Source organism: Chiloscyllium plagiosum, chromosome 15 (assembly GCF_004010195.1).
Source record: "Chiloscyllium plagiosum isolate BGI_BamShark_2017 chromosome 15, ASM401019v2, whole genome shotgun sequence".
Taxonomy (NCBI): Eukaryota; Metazoa; Chordata; class Chondrichthyes; order Orectolobiformes; family Hemiscylliidae; genus Chiloscyllium; species Chiloscyllium plagiosum.
Window position 1 is genome coordinate 45290230 of NC_057724.1, and position 17340 is coordinate 45307569.

Consider the following 17340-nt stretch of genomic DNA (forward strand, 5'->3'; position numbering starts at 1 on the left):
TTCCATATTGTTCTGCAGATGTGCAGACTCCCAAAGTTACACTCATTTTTCGGTGGAACAGTGACTGTGACATTTTCACCATTATTACCACTGTAAATCCTGAGACAATTCAAACAGAGCTCAAGGAGTTTATCAGTAAGAATTAAAAAAAAACTAGCACACTAATAACACCTAGAAGAGCAGAATAACATGAATGATGTGCAAATATGCAGGTAACATTATAAGGTATAGCTAATGATTCCAGCAAGGATAGAATTGGACCAGCAAGAGCCTTGAGATAATGCCAGTGAATATAAAGGATTCAGCACGTTCCCAAGGTCAAGGTCCAAAGTGGCATTGTTGCAGAAGCAAATTTGGACTTAATGAGAGGAACATAAAATATATTTAGAACATAATTCCTCAAATGCACAACCCACACATATTCAAACTGAACTTCATTTGCCACTCTCTAGCCACCCAACTAATCCATTGATTCAAAAGAAGAACCATCAAACAGACATTAGTATCCTTCCTGAAGCTAGCTCCATGGCCATTCAGGCAACACTCCTGTAAAATCAACTACAATGGACCAGACATTTCCCCAAATGGTTAAAAATCACCTGGTCCTGTTTTTGCAACTTGCAAATGTGTTCCAGACATGATAAAGAAAACTTAACAAAGATATTCTGAAGCTCTCCTTGACATGCAGCAACATTGACATTAATGATTGGGAGCAGCTTGCTACCAATTGTTCAAAACAAAATCAATTTATCCATCAAGCTTTGAGACACAACACGTTAATGATGATGCAGAATGGCAGCAGGGAAGAAATAAAGAACAAATCCTGCATTTCAGCTGTCATCACCTCACCTTGTGGTACAATACTCCAATGTTTCCTCACGCTGTGAGATTCTGCACACCATACACCGATCGCAGTACTGACTTTTGGTTCCGGATGCTGCTATCATGTTCTCATAGCTGGAACAAGTTATGAATGCTTGTTTTAAATTGTGAATTTTTTTGTGGCAGAATGCCATACATCTACTTTTTGACTTGATTTGATTTGATTTATTATTGTCAAACGTACTGTGTGCTAACCAGACAAATCATAGTTTTCATACTGCTTCCACTTTTTGCCAATTCCAATTCTGCTCAAAGAATGCCTCTTAAAACTAAGTTCCTCTGGACTCAAAGGTCTGCTTTGATATTGAGCCATGATTGCAGAAGGATTCTGTTCAGTTCTTTTTCTTAAGATTCTTACACATTTGATGCAACTGCAATATGCCAACTTCTGTGAACAGCCAAAATTTATTAAGCAAGTACAAGCTTTGGAGGAATCCGTAATACTCTTTGCAAGGTTTTCGGAGCCATGAAAAGAGATCTCTCTGATCAAAGGGACCAGTTCTTCCTTTATACAAATTCTTTACATCACAGTCAGTAATGCCCATAAGACAACCCCCAGCCATTCCTCCACAGTCACATGCCACTCAAGTCACAACATAGTGACCTGATTATCCCCAGAAACAATATCATTTAGATCATTCCTTAATGGCAAGACCTGGTGTAAATAGTTTTTTTAAATTGCAGGGTATAGTCAGAATTTTAAGTGCAATGTTCTTATTGATTCTGAATAGGAGATGATAATGTAAATTTATTCTGAATAGTAGGAGATGGCAATGTAAGTTTTTTTACGATACATCTGCAAGACAGAAAAACATACCACCTTACCTTTGGAGCATCCAATTTCTTCAAAGTCAGCAGAGCAAATTAACCCCTTAACATCTCACTCTCTGGTCTATATTGAGTGAAATCCTCTTAGCTGATCACTGTGCATGGAATCTTGAAATGGCTGCATGCCAATGTGGGACCTCTCAAACCTTGATCGACAAATGCATTAATGCTATTAGAGTCATATGGCAGAGAAACAGGCCTACCAGCCCACCATGTCTGTGCCAACCAACAAACACCAAACTACATTAATCCCATTTACCTGTACTTTTTTCAAAGGCTACCATATCCTGGCATATCCATGACTCATCCAGACGCTTTGTAAACGTTGCAAGAATACCCGCATTCATTACCCTCTCAGACAGCACCCTCAATATTGTTACCTTTCTCTGGATTAAAAAAAATCCTCAGATCTCTTCTAACCCATTTACTCCTCACATCAAACTTAGACCCACTGGTCTTAGACACGCCTGCCATGGAGAAAAGATTCTCACGATCTACCACATCTACGCCTCCCATAATTTTGTATACCTCAATCAGATCCCCCTCAGCCTTCTCCGCAACAAACCCAGCCTATCCAGTCTCTTCTCATAACTGAGACCTTCCATCCCCGGCAACATCTTGGTGAATCTCCTCTGCACCCACTCCAGCGCAATCACATCCTTCTGATAGTGTGGTGACCAAAACTGTACTCTATTTGCAGCCTAACCTGTAGTTGAGAAAGTTGTATCTTGCTCCTACATTCTATCCCCCAGCTCCGAAAACCTTGCAAAGAGTATTACGGATTCCTCCAAAGCTTGTACTTGCTTAATAAATTTTGGCTGTTCACGAAGTTGGCATATTGCAGTTGCATCAAATGTGTAAGAATCTTAAGAAAAAGAACTGAAGGGAAGCACCTCACTCTTTTCAGGAATAAGTTCCATCTGCCATTGCATAGAATCACAAAATTCCCACACTGTAGAAAGAGGCCATTCAGTCTTTGAGTCTATACTGACCCTCCGAAAAGCATCCCACCCAGACCCAGCTGCCTATTCTATTCCCACAGCCCCACATTTACCTTGGCTCATCCAATCTAGTCTGTGTATCCCTAGACAGTATGGAGCAAGTTAGCATGGCCAATCCATCAACCTCGCATATCTTTGGACTGTGGGAGGAAAACAACGCACCTGGAGGAAACCTTTGCAAACTCCACAAAGTCACCCAAAGCTGGAATTGAACCCAGGTCCCTGGTGCTGTGAGACAGCAGTGCTAACCACAAAGCCACCACTACCCCACCCAATTTATCAGCTGATCAATATCAGACTGTAGCCTTAGATTATCTTCTTCATTGTCAACAACACCACCACGTTCATGTTGTATGCAAATTTAATAAATATACCTTCCATATTTCATATCTAAGTCAATAATGTACATAATAAATCACAAGGGTCTCAGCATTGAACCCTATGGTACATTGCTGGTCAAAGGCTTTTAGTCATAAAAACAATCCTCTACCATCATCCTTTGCCTCGTATTCATAAGCCAATTTTAGATCCAGTTTGCCAACCTGCTTTGGATTCCATGAGCCTTTACCTTTTGGATTAATGTTCCACGTGGCTCCTTGTCAAAGGCCTGAGAACTTGGAGTGGGAGGGGAAAGATCCAGTGGTTGTGTAGATAACAACAAAGATAAAACTAGGGCAGAGGTTGAACAGCTAGGAGCTAAATTAAAAAGCAGAACCAAAAAGGTAATAATCTCTGGATCACTACCTAAGCCACGAGCTAATTGGCACAGGGTCAATAAGATTAAGCAGGTAAATGCGTGACTCAAAGATTGGTGTGGGAGAAATGGATCTGAATTCATGGGGTATTGGCACCAGTACTGGGGAAGAACGGGCCTGTTTTGACGGGACGATCTTCATCTGAACCGTGCTGGGACCAGAGTCCTAGCAAATCGCATAACTAAGGCTGTAGACAGGGCTTTAAACTAAATTAGCTGGTATGACATAGTGGGAATCACAGCTGAAAGGGGATCAGAATTGGGAGTGAATATTCAAGGAGAGACATCCTATCGAAAAGATAGGCAGATGGGGTGGGGTTGCCTTATTAGTAAGAAATGAAATTAAATCAATAGTAAGAAACTAAGTAGGGTCAGATGGTACAGAATCTGTGTGGATAGAATTGAGGAACTGCAAAGGTGAAAAAACCATAGTCAGAATTATGTACAGGTTTCCCAATAGTAGTCAGGAGCTGGAGTGCAAGATACACCAGGAGATAGAAAAGATGTGTAGGAAAGGCAAAGTTACAGTGATCATGGGTGATTTCAATATGCAGATAGACTAGGAAAATCAGGTTGGTAGTGGATTGCAAGAAAAGAAATTTGTGGAATGTCTACGAAATGGCATTTTGGAGCAGCTTGTGGCGGGGTCCACCAGGGAACAAGCAATACTGCATTTAATGATGTGCAATGAGGCAGACTTGATAAGGGAGCTTTAGGTAAAGGAAGCCTTAGGAGGCAGTGATCATAATATGATTGAATTTACTATGTAATTTGAGAGGGAAAAGACAGAATTAGAGGTAACGGTATTCCTCCGGGTGTTCTAGTTTCCTCTCACAATGCAAAATATGTGCAGGTCAGGTGAATTGGCCATGCTAAATTGCCCATAGTGATAGGTACATTAGTCAAGGGTAAATGTAGGGGAATGGGTCTGGGTGGGTTACTCTTCGGAGGGTCGGTTTGGACGTGTTGAGCCAAAGGGCCTGTTTCCATACTGTAAAGTATCTAATCTAATCTAATTTAAAGCCTGTCAATTGCACTACCCTCATCAATATATTTATTCACCTTTGCAAAAACTCAACTGAATTAGTCAGACCAGATCTCCTTCTAACAAATCATGCTGACGATCCCTCATTAATCCCTACCTTCCCTGATTAATCCCTGCCTTTTTAAGTATTGATTAATCCCAGTTGTAAATTTGCTCGCTGAGCTGGTAGATTTGTTCTTAGACGTTTGGTCACCATGCTAGGTGTTACCCAGTTCAGCTCGCAAATTTACAACCTGATCCACAACCTGAGCTACAAATCCTCTCCAAAATCTCATTGATTAATACTATTCCTCAGAATTTTTTCCAATAATTTCCCTATCACTAACTTCAGACTAACTGGTTTGTTATTGCCTGATGAGAAATATTCATTTAAGACAGATGCAATTTGTGCCAGATCACACCAGTTCATCTTGTCTCCTTGTGATGAGATCAGTGCTGCTGCCAAGCAGTAAACTTTGCCAACATAGCTGGTTTCCCCAGGTGCAGTGCACTGTTGACTGTACACACATTGCAGTGAGAGGGCCATTTCATAATGCAACTGTCTTTATCAAAAGAAAAGCATTCCAATCCATCAAGTGCAAGTTACCTGTGATCGTCAGTGCCACATCCTAGAGGTCTATACCAGGTAGCCTGGGAGCTGCCGGGATGCCTACATCCTTGAGAACTCTCAAGTTCCTGATGATTTTGTTACACAATCTCTGTACTTAGGCTGAGTGTAGATATAATGCAGCTCATTCTTTGAACAGAGCTATGATGGAGCAGAAGACAGGCCTCCTAATGATGTGGCTCTGATGCTTGTGTTAGTCTGCAGGGACCTTGCTGTACACCCCAGACAGGGTGTACCAAATATTCCTTGCATGCAATGCTCTACAAAATGACCATTGATAAGAAGGAACATCTCCTTCACCATGATGGAGCACCACAGTATCAGGCCCAATTTGACAAATGGATGGCTGCTTCCAATAGACATTAGTTGGATGCAGTGATCAGCTGTTGACTGTAAATCTGCTGTTGCTCAGAAGGTAAGTGGTCCCTGTCAGCTCCCAGAAGCAAATGCAACTTTTGTTTGTTTTTTCTTCACTTTTGCTGAACAGAAGTGACTGTCTCCAACCATTTGAAGGCTCTCCAATAAATTATGGTCCCAGATTGAACAATGAGAAGATGCTATTCGAAGCTGGGCATTGGGAAAAGAATAGCACTTCCTTAGACAGGATTCTCAGATGGGATGACACCAAGAACAGAGAACATTGAACAAAGAACAGCATAGCACAGTATAGGCCGTTTGGCTCTCGATGTTGTGCCAATGTTTTATCCTACTCTAACATCAAACTAACCTACATGCCCATCATTTTACTATCATCCATGTGTCTATCCAAGAGTTGTATAAATGTCCCTAATGTATCTAATTCTATTACCACTGCTGGCAGTGCATTCCACACACCCGTACAGAACCTACCTCTGACATCTCCACTAAACCTTCCTCTAATCACCTTAAAATTATGCCCACTTGTGATAGCCATTTCTGCCGTGGAAAAAGTCTCTAGCAATCCGTCATCTTGTACATCGCTATGAAGTCGCTTCTCATCCTTCTTCACTCCAATCAGAAAAGCCCTAGCTCCCCCAAACTTTCTTCATAAGACATGCCTTCCAGTCCAGGCAGCATCCTGGTGAATCTCCTCTGCACCCTTGCTAAAGCTTCCACATTCTTCTTATAATGAAGAGACCAGAATGGAAAATAATATTCCAAGTTCGAGCCAAATTCAACTGAAACAGTCTGTTGTTGAATATCGTGCCAACACTTATTGTCTACCTTCACACATAAAGATTGGTCATTTGAACTCGGTGTTCACACATTAGCAGAAGTTAATGTTATCAGTAGATGATGCAAAGATTGTGGAAAACTACATAAAAATCTAACTTAAAAGTAAAATACAAGAGAAACCAATCAGATCCTCACCCATAACCCAATAAAGAGACTACAACTACTCCAGTCGGATTCTGGTTGAATATTCAATAATTTCAATATAAAATAGATTTAAATCAAAACATTTAAGCTCCAAAATATTCAAATTGTATTCAAAATAAAATTGGCAACTCACAAAGTCAAAGAAAAAACAAATAGATCTTTAGGTATAAATGCTAATGCCATGTTTGGATAAAGATTAAATGGGTATACCCAGTACAGGGCTCTTGCAACACAATGGCAGTGTCTCTATCTCTGAGCTGGCCAAGGTTCAAGCCCCATCTGTTCCGTATCTGTGTAATAACACTACAGAACAGGTTGATCAAAAAATATTTATGTGAGATTAGCACTAGAGATGAGATTATGTACAGTGTACTATAACCATCATTCAAATTAGAACTAGCAGCTTGAAAAGACAATTTAGGTTTCCAATCCCCTGTGCAGACATTTCATGTTTACATTGTAAACTAGCCATCTTATCCAGCTGAGTGTTACAGTAATTTTCTCAATCCTTTTGGAAGTCTTCAAAATGTAGTAACATTTTATGACCTAAACGAGAGTAAGAGTGAGCATGTTTTACAATCAGAGAAAGGAGTTAATATTTCTATCTTTAATAACATTAGTAAGACAAACTAGTTTAACAATTCTCAGAAAAGTGTATACAAAATAGCCCACTTCAATTTTTTCTCAGGCTGAGGTAATCTCACAACAGCAGTCTTGTGCCTTTCACAATTACCTTATTCTTGGTTTAAAGCTGCAGCTCTGAAAAGCAAGGGTGTGTAGAATGTCCCTCAAAAACATTGTTGGCATTTGATTTTTATCTCTCTTCAGTCTTTAGAGAGTTTGCATAAACAAATATAGCTCTTAGGGTAAATTACAGAGTCAGTTTTCCCAGAAGTGTAAAACATTTGATACTTGATGTCTGTCCAGATCAGAAAAGAAAATTACCACAGTGACGTTAGGGCTAAAGAGCTTTTAACTTTTGTCAGGTTATAGGTTCAACATGTTGGAATGAGTTAAATTCAGCAATTCAATAACGGACCCAAGTGATAAACATAGCCTTTATAGTTCATGATTCCACCATTGATCTTAACATGACCTTGTAAATCTCCAACCCACAAAACTGAACTAATCATTTCAGTGTATAATTCTACAATCAAACATGTCTCTATACAGTATGTGATAGCCATTCCTTTGGACAGCAGACAGAATGGTAGAAATCATATCCGAATAATAGTTAACAGGTTGCAAGCCAAAAACATTTAATGCACATTACACAGGCATGCAGTCACATTCAGCGGCAGAGGTAGAGTTCATTTCAATGTGTTCACCTTAATTTGATCAAACCGAGCCCCTCAAATCACCAGTCACTTTTTTTATTGAAGTATAGTTCATCATTACTTCTCTGTACTTTTTTTCTTGTTCCTAGTAATCTCTATATAATGTAAAATTACAGAATGATACAACACAAAAAGAGGTTATTTTCCCTATGATGGCTGTTTAAACAAGCTGACCAATTAGTCCCATTTCCCTCCTCTTTATCATAGCCTTGCAAATTTCTCCAATCCATTAATTTATACATTTATTTTTGAAAGTTACTGTTTAATTTGTCTCCAACACCAACTAATGCCATACATTTCAGATCATAGCAATACGCTACACAAAATACTTCTTTCTTCTGGTGCTTCCGGTTAACTTGTCAATGACCTCAAAATTGGGTCCTTTGGTTACTGATTCTCCTGCCATTGGAATCATTTTCTCATTATTTGCAGCATCAAAATCCTTCATGAACACTTTTCACCTTCCCTGCTGTAAGGAGAACACTGCCAATTTCTTTCATTTTTTAAAATCTCTATAACTGAAGTTGCTTATCCCAGGCACCCGCCATTCCAACAGCCTGTATGAGTCTTCATAAAGTCTGTTAATATTTTCCTGTTTATAATATTTCCAAGTTTTGTGTCATCTGAAAGCTTAAAATTATACCCTATGTACTAATATTGTCTGTGAGAGACAATTGCATATTTCTCTCCAGTCTTTAAAGAGAGCAGTTCACCATTAACTCTGAATTCTGTTCCTTAACCAATTGCAAACTAATGCAGCATGTTTAATCCCATTGCCTTTAAAATGTCTATTATATGACACTTTACTCTGAATAACTCAAGACCAGATGACATTCTCCCATTGATACACTTTAGGATCCTCCAGAAATGCCACTGCACTCATTCTGCAGGAATTGAGCAGCAAGTTTAATCTTACTCACTTCGGATAGTTATTTAGGATATAAGAAAGATGAAAACCATGTCTAACTCCTGGATAAGTATGCAATTAACACCCACCAAATTCTCCAACCATCCAACTCCTGCTGTGCTCTGGCTAGCTCCCTAATATGATGTGACTGCCCTCAACACATAAATTAGCCCCAAGAGACTCTCCCTCTGACTAGCCTTTGACTAGCCTCTGAGCCCACCTTCTCCCAAACCATCCGACCATCTGACCTCCAACTCCAGCTCAATCCCATCCACCTACAACCACTCTGCCATTCTACCCATTTGTTATCATACTCTCTGCCATTCCACTACCCTACCATACTGCCTCCTAAAGGCCGATCACTTTCACCATACCCACCTGCCACTTGGCCACCCTACTCACCTTACACTGCACTGATCTACCACATCAACCAGCAACCATCTGATCTACATGTTACTTTACCTACTTACTCCTCTCACCCTAAGCCCAACCCACACCGTACTCCCACATACCTCTAACCGACTTTCCTCACCCACCTTACCTCCTTTTACCTATGTACCTCATTGCCTTTAGCCTTTGTTCACATCTCACCCATTTAACCTGTCCCTCACTTATCTGTCTCATCCTGCACCCTTTACCACTTATCTCATTCATCCTACCCACTTGTACATCTACATATTCACCCATTCAGTGACCTTTACATTAGTGGTATATTTATACTGTTGATACCAAATATAGCTAATGCCATTAAAAAAAAGGGGGATCTGGCTACTGTGCAGATACTTTCTGAAGATTCCTGCATTGAGGGAATTTTGAAGAATATGATTGGTCAGAAAATCAGAAGAAGATAAATTAGTAACTTTTTGTCTGGTTGGAATCAGATGGAGGTGCTCTGACACTGGAAGATTTGGGCCATTGTTCCAAATCTGAGATTAATTATCCTACAATTTGTTTACCCTGCCCTGTTTGGAGTTCTAATGAACATCTTACCTCCTTCAGACTATTATCCTTCAATTTCCAGATGTTTAAAAATTTAAGTTGGTATCAGTCAAATCATTAGTCACTTTGTTTATTGAAATCTTATTTCTTCTCTTCAAATATTGATAATGTCTTTTGTATTTAACTTTAATTTGAAATATATATGTTCTGAGAATGTCTTCCTCCTTGATCAAATGTCTTTGTAAAAAAATGAGTGACTATTTAACTTAAATGAAGGGATAACTGTTGCAAATGTTTCTCCTCAAGCACAGTATCTAAAAAGTTTCTAATACCATCACTGCACTCCATATAGAACATTTCCATTAGGACATCAACAATCATTTGCAGTTCTCATCGATAATTTGATAGTATTTCAAAACATGGTTGTGCGGTTAAAAATAGAATTTGAACAAATTCATTCACCATCCATCAGTGCATCTGTTCTTTCATAAAGTGTGCAATAGCCATATTCTGCATCCAGCCCAGAAAACAAAGCTAAAAACTAGATAAAATAAGCAAATTAAGTGAGTGGAATAAAAGGAGATAGATGAATGTAAAACATAACATATACAGAAAAAGAAGGATGATTTCTGTGAATAATTCCAAATTGCTATGACTGAAGTTGAAAGAGATCTAAGAAATTTTCAGAAGTGCTCCAGCCCCTACTCATAATAAAACTTTCTGCTTCCTCTCCAGCTTGACTCTGACATTTAAACTGGGATAGTGAGGTGAATAGCATGATATTCATCTTTATAGGGATACAAATAGTGTCAATGAGACCTGAGGCCCAATTTCAGCATTGAGCCACTCATTTCAGCCCACACTCCCCATGCAATGTTTAATTCAGAGCTAATGACAGGCCTGAAAGAAATTCCACCTCATGACTACAAATAAACGTCTAAAGGGAGAAGTCAAAGGCAGATCCTAAGCAGTATTTCAAATTAAAGCTAGATGATTGGAACATGGAGAATGGAAAATTTAGGACTGACATCAACAGTTTCTGTATAAAGAATCAAGTATGTTTTGAATGGATTTCTAGTGAAAGCAATGAAGCCAAAATCTTCTGGGATGCTATGGTGACCCAATTAGTGTTGAATGTACTTTTCGATGCTGGATTGATGACCATTTTTACACATAGACAGGGGATAAAATTACAAGGCATTGCTAATATGAAAACATGTTTCAAATGTTCTGTGTGGAGACTTATTTGCTGTTTTAAGCGTACTGTTTTGAAACAGTTTTCTAAACCCTTACAGCACGAAATAATTTTCAGGTTATGATCCAAAAGAGCACAAACGTGGCACATATCATAAATGTCCAAATAACTTCTGTCTCTTTGACCTGTGCTCAATTATTAGATCTTAGCAGATGTGGAAATGTTGCAACTAGCCTAAGTTACACACCTTTCCCTCATCTAACAGAGAGAATACAAATCACAATTAAAAATCAGCCAGAATTCCAGCTATTCTTTGCTTGCAATATCTCCCTGCTGGTAAAGTTCAATGGCTAAACAAAATCAAGCTGAGCTCTGATCCTCTCTATGCTCAAATAGTCTACTGACAGTCACCATACATTTTGGGACATTAAGACTTGTGAAGATGCATTGTCTGAAATATGAACCAGAATGCAATTTACTGGAAACATATCATCATTGTTTTTTGGAAAGAACACTTTGCAAAAAAGAACACTTTGCAAAGCAAAGAAGATTGCCTGTGGCAGGAAAAATGCTGCATTTGCAAAGTGCACAAGCTGCTCAACTGCAGTCAGAGAGAAGTCACATGACCTAATATTTGTGTGTAATAAAACTATTGGATTTGAACAGTCAGATAAATGACTGGAGCAACACCTTTTTCCCTTTCTCTCTTTAGAACTGAAATGCTTTTTATCAAAGGATGTGAGTGAAAAACGTACTGGAGAGTTTTTTCACGACAAGTGGTGGATTCTTAAAGAGAGAATTCAAAGTCTACCCTACTGTTTCCAGAAAAGTGAATTCTGTCAGCCACAGCTAATAAAAGGAGAAGTGCTACTGCTAACAGCTTGTGCGACTTTGTTCACAGATCAACAGATTATAAGAGCAGGGAGACAACATGGGAGCTGTGCAAAACATTGATTAGGCCACAGCTGGAGTACTTTGTGGGGTTCTGGTCATTGTAGGTAGGATGTTATTGCACTGGAGGTGGTGCAGAGGAGATTCACCAAGATGTTCCCTAGGTTGAGACATTTTAGCTATGAAGAGGGGCTTGGGTTGTTTTGCAGAGGTTTTGGGGGACCTGACTGCAGTGTATAAGATTATGAGGGGCATGGGCAGGGTGAATAGGCTGCAACTGTTTCCCTTCTTTGAAGGGTCAGTAAGGGAAGGGTATTTTAAGGTGAAGGCGGGAGGTTTACAGGGGATTTGAGGAAAACTTTTTCACCCAGAGGCTGGTGGGAATCCATGATACATGTCCTGGTTGGGTAGTTGGAATGGGAAACTTCACAACCTTTAAAAAGTAAACAGATGAGCACTTGAAATGTCAAAACATTCAAATTCATGGGCCAAGTGCTGGAAGTGGTGTAGGTAGTGCAGATAAAAAGGCACAGATTTGATAGGCCGAAGAGTCTCTTCTCTGCTGTACAACTCTACAACTCTAACTTGTTGGCGTTTCCGTGTATCTGCTGCCCTTGTCCTTCTAGATGGAAGTTGTCATGGGTCTGAAAGATGCTGTCTAAGGAATCTCAATGAATTATGCAGATCACATTACAGGTGATATACTCTGCTGCTACTAAATGTCGGTGGTGGAGCGCATGGATGTTTGTGCATATGGTACTAATCAAATGAGCTGCTTTGTCCTCAATTTGTCAAGCTTCTTGAGTGTTACTGGAGCTGCACCCATCCAGGCAAATAGTGAGTATTCCATCATACTCATGACTTGTGCCTTGCAGATGGCCAACACATTTTGGGGATGCAAGAAGTGAGGAACTTGCCTCTGCATTCCTTGCCTCTGACCTGCTCTTGTACCCTCCTATTCATGTGGCTAGTCCACCTCAGTTAACCTCCAGGATCCTGATAGTAGGGATTCAGTGACGATAACACGATTGATTGTCAAGGACAATAATTAGATTTTCTCTCATTGGATAAGGTCATTGCCAGGCAATTGTGTGGCATGAATGTTACTTGCCACTCTTAAGCTCAATCATGGATATTGTCCAGGACAAGAAGCATTTGGACATGGACTGCTTCAATATCTGAGATGTTGCAAATGGTGCTGACCATTGTGCAATTAGTGAACATCCCCACTTCTGATCTTATGATGGAGGGAAGGTGGTTAATGAAATAGTTAATGATGACTAAGTTTAAGACACTACTCTGAGGAACTCCTGAACAGAGGTTGGTAAGGAAGCTTCAAAATTGTACTTCCTATCCCAAAGCCCAAGGGGCTGAATTTTGAATCACATGGCAAGGGGTAGGGGTGTATTGCCCAGGTTATTTCCCCAGAAACAGGATGATGATCCAAACGGTCATCTGCCAAATCAAATAAATTAATCCCCAATAAATCAGAGACTCAGTGGAATTTGTTTGATGTTTAGTCAGTGCAAAGATGTTAATACTGATTCCTCGGCAAACCCTACCTAGATTCTTTCAAGTCAAGCCTCATATCCTTTTGCCAGTTCTTTGGTCGACTTATGGGTACTTTTAATGGCATATGTGTTTCCGAATATGTCTGCTGTCATAGTCATAGAGTCATAGAGATGTACAGCATGGAAACAGACCCTTTGGTCCAACTCGTCCATGCTGATCAGATATCCCACCCAATCTAGTCCCACCTGCCAGCACCTGGCCCACATCCCTCCAAACCCTTCCTATTCATATACCCATCCAGATGCCTTTTAATTGTTGCAATTGTACTAGCCTCCACCACTTCCTTTGGCAGCTCATTCCATACACGTACCACCCTCTGTGTGAAAAAGTTGCCCCTTAGGTCTCTTTTATATCTTTCCCATCTCACCCTAAACCTATGCCCTCTAGTTCTGGACTCCCTCACCACAGGGAAAAGACTTTGTCTATTTATCCTATCCATGCCCCTCATGATTTTGTAAACCTCCATAACGTCACCCCTCAGCCTCCGATGCTCCAGGGAAAACAGCCCGAGCCTATTCATCTTCTCCCTAAAGCTTAAATTCTCCAACCCAGGCAACATCCTTGTAAATCTTTTCTGAACCTTTTGAAGTTTCACAACATCTTTCTGATAGGAAGGAGACCAGAATTGCGTGCAATATTCCAACAGTGGCCTAACCAATGTCCTGTACAGCCGCAACATGACCTCCCAACTCCTGTACTCAATACTCTGACCAAAAAAGGAAAGCATACCAAACTACCTTCTTCACTATCCTATCTACCTGCGACTCCACTTTCAAGGAGCTATGAACCTGCACTACAAGGTCTCCTTGTTCAGCAACACTCCCGAGGACCTTCCCATTAAGTGTATAAGACCTGCTAAGATTTGCTTTCCCAAAATGCATGAAGAACTTTATCAAATACCTTTCAAAACCCAATATGTTAAACATCTAAAACTATGGCAATCTTTATCAACACTGCTATTTCAACAGGAACTCATCAGATTTCACAGGCACAATTTGGCTTTAACAAATCCTTAATGGGTGTCTCTTATTAACCTGCACTTGAAAGTTACTTTTTCTCTTAAAAGTAATCAGTTGCAATTTTCATGCTACTGACATTAGGCTGATTAGCTATCTCCCCTTTTTGAACAAGGGTATAACACTTACAATCCTCTAGTTCTCTGGCACTATTCAAATACTGATGAAGGATTGAAGCATCAAAGCTTCTAAATGCAGCCTAACTTCCCTCAGCAGTCCCTTAGAAACTATCATATCTGGCATTTACTTGTTGACATTGAGTGATGCCAGGCGAACGTGAGGACTGCAGGTGCTGGAGATTAGAGTTGAGAGTGTGGTGCTGGAAAAGCACAGCAGGTCAGACAGTATCAGAGGTGCAGGAGAGTTGATATTTCAGGCAAAGGCCCGTCGTTGGGAATCAGGAGTGATGCCAATCTGCTTATTATAAATCTTCTTTTTGGTGTCATTTTAATCTTTCGTTCTTTTGTCATTCCGGAAACTCTATTTTTGGGCATCCATTTTTCTTCTTTTTGGGAACATGTTGGGTTTTCATTCAAACCATCTCCGTGTTGGAACAAGTTACAACTGATGCCTTCTGGACAGTAATATTTTTATATTGCTGATGCTAAGAGCCTTGGCCAAATCCCACCCAAACTGCTACATTTGTTTATGGCCTTCTAACCTCAGGAAAGATATAATGATCTTGGAAGAAGTGCAGTTTCATGGGATTTATACTAGATCTTCAAAGGATCAAATTACCAGGACAGTTTACAAAACTCAGTTTCTGTTCTCTCAGATTTACAGGATGGTCTAATGAGGGTATTTGAAATTATGAAGAGATTCTGTGGAATGGATATAGATATGCGACTTCCTCGGGTTGAAGAATCCAGGACAATACAGCATAATCTTAAACTTAAGAGTCAGATATGGAATCAGAAAACACATCACCATCCCCAAACAAATGTGTCGTGAAAAACTGGAATCGCTCCCCTAAAAGGCTGTACATGCTCAGTTAATTGAAATTGAAAGCTGAGATCAGAAATAGCTATATATTTTTGATGTGTAGGTGGGTAGTTGGATGCGGAAGAATGCTGGAGCTGAAGAGTCGGATCAGCCGTGATCCACCTGAATGCACAGGTTCCAGGGACTGATTGACCTCATCCAATCCAACGCCACTTCTTCACATTTCATCAACGAAACTATCTCTTCAAACTCAAAGGATAACAACGCAAAGAAATGTGCAAACAGTACCGCAGGCAAAGGGCTGGGGAAGATAACGATACTTAACCAGAGGCAGATAGATTTGGCGATCAGTGCTGACGATAGCTAATGTACACGGAGTCACAATGTACAGAAATCTATATACCACTCACCTGATGAAGAAAACTGAGAACAATCAGAGGTGTTCTAAAGAAACCTCACCGGCTACTGCAACTAAAACCATTCCAGCTAACACCCAAATATTTGGTTTTAGAGTAAGGCGGCTTATTGGCTTCCTTTAAAGTGAAAACAAAAGTTCCAGAACATGGATTCCCATAACTAGAAAAATTCAGTTTAAACATCCAGCAATACGTATAGCAGCCATCAAAATAAAAAACAAAGAAACATTTACCTTCAATCATTAATTGCATCAGGTGTCAAGAGGAGGTTACCAAACTAAAACAGTATTCGTCTAAGCAGGAAAACTGTACAATTTGTCCTCACACCCACCCTGACAGGATCTCTTTACAAGTAGCTGTGCACACCCTGCTCAATAACCAGTCACCAACACAGGGAAAACCTGGAATGGATTCTGACAACAAAATCCACGTCATGATACAGCTTTCTGTTTGAGTCTCAGGTGATCAAAATAGTTATATTTCCATTGGAATTAAACAATCTGAATAATATATATAGAAGAATTTGCTCACAATTAAAGTAAACAATGGCATTGCAAAGTGCTTTGCAAACTTTTTAAACATTGTTTAGCATGTTTCAAAGTATATTTTTGTTATAAAGTAAAAAAAATCACACAACACCAGTTTATAGTCCAACAGGTTTATTTGGAAGCACTAGCTTTTGGAGCACTGCTCCTTCATCACAACCACCTCCAAAAGCTAGTGCTTCCAAATGAACCTGTTGGACTATACCTGGTGTTATGTGATTTTTAACTTTGTACATCCCAGTCCAACACCGGCACCTGGAAATCATATTTTTGTTATGATTCACTATGTTGTGACATGGAATGCAGGTGATATCTTCCCAATACAACTTGTATCTAGTGTTCTGTTCATTGTTAATTGTGATGAAGAGTCCAATTGTTCAAGGACAAAATGCTGCAGATGCTGAAAATCTGCACCAAAAGAAGAAAATGCTGTAAATATTCAGCACGTCAAGGAGAATCCAAAAGAAGGAAAATAAAGTTAACGGCCAAGATCTTATTGCAAACTTCAGAACCTCAAATATAAAACCAAATATACGTTCCAATACCATCAACCCCCTCCCCACTTAACAGTACCAGATTAACTCAGCAATTTTATTAAAAGAGACCTCCCAAATGGCCTTTGCCCAATCTTTCATCCAACAGGTCAGAGGCCAGCAACTCTGATGCCTCAGCAACCCCATAGTCAGATTGACACAACTAAAGCAGGGGAGATATCTCAGGACACTGCCAGATAAATAAATTCCTGAATACAGGTCATTCTGCAATAGCACGTGTTTCATTAATGCGAATTCGCTGTAACGCGATTGATGAATTAGCGACACAGTTTCCAAACCATGTACTTTTAAAATTTGTGTTGGCTGTAATGTGATTACATCACCAACACTTGAGTGCTATTTCTAAAGCGCAATTTTTTTATAATGCAGGGTTGCACAAAAATGCAACAATCACATCATAGAAGAATTACCAGTAGTTCTGTATGTCAACCTGGTGAAGCTACCAAACAGGACTACTTACACACCAAAAAGCACAAGCCACAAGTGCTGGACAGAGCAAAGTGATCTCACAACCAACAGATCAGACCTAAGCTCTGCAGTCCTGCCACAT

At 39.8% G+C, this 17340-nt stretch overlaps 1 protein-coding gene across 5 annotated transcripts in view; it reads right to left on the minus strand.

The window, feature by feature from the left end:
• The window catches only part of LOC122557280 (synaptotagmin-like protein 2), a 110197-nt gene extending 94152 nt beyond the window's left edge, over positions 1 to 16045 (minus strand). For 4 of the 5 annotated variants that reach the window (XM_043704811.1, XM_043704812.1, XM_043704813.1 and 1 more), the window contains exon 1: positions 15925 to 16045. The gene's annotated coding sequence lies outside the window, so the exon portion shown is untranslated. Of the gene's footprint in view, positions 1 to 15685; positions 15809 to 15924 lie in introns of all 5 variants that reach the window. The other variant, XM_043704808.1, reaches the window with a different exon arrangement.
• Between the last annotated feature and the right edge of the window lie 1295 nt (positions 16046 to 17340).